We start from the raw sequence: 3,210 nt of genomic DNA on the forward strand, positions 1-3,210 counted from the left end.
AACATTTCTTTTTTTATAATACATTCTTTATTTTTATAATATAGTAAAGTAAAACACGCACTTTTCTCCCGCGTCACAAATAAAAAGCGGGTTTATTGGCACACACTTTTGCCATTGGAAACATGTTAGTAAATTTTTTTGACTTATCATGCAATGCATGCATGGGGACTGCGGCAATCAGACAGTACTTGCACTGCACATTGAGACAGCATTGTCAGTTTGTTACATGCAACACAAGCCAGCAATGTGTTTGATGGATGGTGCATGAGCATATTAAGTATTATCTTTTTTTTTCTTAGACAGAATTGATAATTTTTATTTAATAATTATATGTTTTTATATATTATTCAATTGATATTTTAAGTGTTTTGATTTCTTGATAATTATAAGTAAATCATAGCAAAAAAAAAAAAAAGCAAAATATAAACAAAGAGGGCCAACAAAAAAACACCTCCAAGAAGAAGAGTGATGAGCGCGCTACACGCCCTTATGGTCGAAACAAGGAAAGTTGGCATGCCACGCATCAGTCCAAAGGTGTGGCATGTTGGGCCAATTTTTCAGAGGCCCCAAAGTTCACAAATTCATAGCGTGCAACACGTCAGAATAATGGCGTACAACAAGCCCAAGGAGACCTCCCAAGATTGATGATTGAAGGTGGTGTGCAACACGTCAAGACAAGGGTGTACCACATGCCTTTGACAAGCTTCCCAGTATTGAATGTTGAAACTGACGTGCACACGCCAGCAAGAGGGCATGCCACACGCCCAAGGTGAGTCTCTCAGGACCAATATTGAAGGTGGCATGCAACACGCCAGCAAGAGGGCATGCCACACACCTAAAGTGAGCCTCCCAGAACTAATATTGAAAGTGGCGCGCAACACACCAACAAGAGGGCGTGCCACACACCCAGGACAAGCTTCCCATAACCAAACCAAAAACTGGCGTGCTACATGCCACTACAAGGACATGGCACACTGGGCCTTTTAGAGACTCAAATTCAAGGCACTTCAAGGCACAAAATGGGTGTGCAACACGCTAAGGTTGGGAGTGGCACATGCCCTAGAAAGGCATCCACAGATGGAGTTTCATGGTGGCGTGCAACATGCCAAGAGGAGGGCGTGTCACATACCAGGGTAAAAACTTCTAGGATTGAGCATTTTGTGGCGTGTCACATGCTAATCAACAACAGCGTGCCGTTTCTACACGCCTTCGAAATCTCATCCAATGCTAAAAGTTAGCGTGTAACACGCCCAATAAGGAGCTGCTCCCAGGACTTGAAAATTGATGGCATGCAACATGCCAATGAGTAGGCATGTCACACGCCCAAAGCCCAAAAGCCGACAAGCAAATCACTTATCACTCAAAGCCCATATTTCATGCCGAAGGATTGAATCACTAAGTTTTAGATCTGAATCACAAGGAGAGTTGAAGACTAGTTGTGGAAGATATGATTTGATTTCGTTGGATTTTAATTTGAATTTGATTTTTAGGTTTTGTTTTAGAATTTAGTATAAAAGGTTCGTAAAAACTTTGACTGAGGACCTTTTGGCCGTTTTTCATACATTATTTTTTATTTTGAAGTTTAGCATGAATCACTAATCTCCTTGATTAAGGTTAGAAGCTCTATTGATTCGTGCACCTCACCTCTGTTGTATCATCAAGCACCTCAATCTACATCATCATTATGTCATCACTAAGCAAGAACCTCTTCTGAGTTAAGTTTGACGGCACAGTCGCGAAGAACTTAGTTTTTGACCCACTTTGGTTAAGAATTTCAGTTTCTGGTTTCCATAGTTAGTCTCAGTTTGACGAGCAGGACTCGATTCGTGAGAGAAGAGAAATAATAATATAATATTATTATTATATTAATATTAGAGTTGCTTGAATAATATTAGAATATTATTTGATTTGATTTAGTTAAAAACAGGAGATAAGTTTAACCGGGCTCACAGTCTACTGGTGCAGGTTAACACCAATACTCTCTGATGACTTTAGCAATGCTAATGCCTCATCATATATCTTCTATTCTCATGATTATTATGTTACTAGTGTCATCTATACTAGTAGCTCAAATATTAATATCTAGATATGTTGTTAAGTGTGTTCTAATACATCTAACTTTAGTAATTATACACTTGAGATATTTTTTACTAACCTCCCTAATCAACCAATCATCATCAAGCACGTTTTTTTCCCACCCCCAAGACACTCCAAGATGGTTCATTTCCTCCTTGAATGGCCAAAAATAAGAGAGAAAGAAAAGAGAGAAACTTCATGACACTTTGATCTTCAAATCTTGATTTCTTCCAAACTAAAACTCAAATAAAAATTTCAAACTGATTAAAGTAATCCTCTCTTCTTCCTCTTCAAAATCATGTGATTTTTCTTGGATCAAAATCAGGTGAGATGGCTTCTCTCCCTCATTCTTTGCTTCGGTTTCAAGGAACCATGCATAAACATGTGTTTTCTTGATGTTCTTCCATAGATCTCTTGCTTAACTTGACTTGTGGGCCAAAAAAACTTAAATTTTCAGCAAGTTTGAAATGAGAAATCCTTTCTAACCTGCTGCTAAGGTTTGGCCAGTTGGAGTTGTTGAAGTTTAAAGTTGTTCTTAATTGGATTTAGGAGGAAAAAGTGAATTCGGAAGCTCACTAGGTGCAACCGAGATTTGGGGTAGCAAACTAAGGTAGAGTTTGGTGAAATTAATCTTGATTAATTGTGTTTGAGTTGTGTAATTGTTGTATGGTTTGGTTATGCTTGAAATTGATTGTTCATATGAGTGATTCTTGTTGAAAATTTGATAAAAATTTTATGAAATTTGATGATATTCAAGCTATGAATGATGTTCTAGGGTATAGCTAGAAAACCGAACCCTAGGCCTTAAATTGGGGATGAATTAGCGTTGAAATCGAGTAAAAATCATGGAGTTTTAGTAGCTGCTAATTTAATTTGAATTATGATAAAAATCAGTTACTGAAAAGATTGAAAAACGGGTTAGAATTGAAGAAAGAATTTGAAGAATTTACGAATAACACGAATAACACTTTAAATGTCCTCAAGAACATGAAGAACATGGGCTTTGATCCATTTTGGGGTCAAAGTGTAAATATTAATATGTTTTGGGGGAGAAAGTATAAATACTAAAAGTTTAGGGGGCTAAAGTATAAATATGAAAGTTAAAAGGGTCAAAATATAACTTTTGTAAAATTT

The sequence above is a fragment of the Arachis ipaensis genome, chromosome B01 (genome assembly GCF_000816755.2).
Source record: "Arachis ipaensis cultivar K30076 chromosome B01, Araip1.1, whole genome shotgun sequence".
Lineage (NCBI taxonomy): Eukaryota > Viridiplantae > Streptophyta > Magnoliopsida > Fabales > Fabaceae > Arachis > Arachis ipaensis.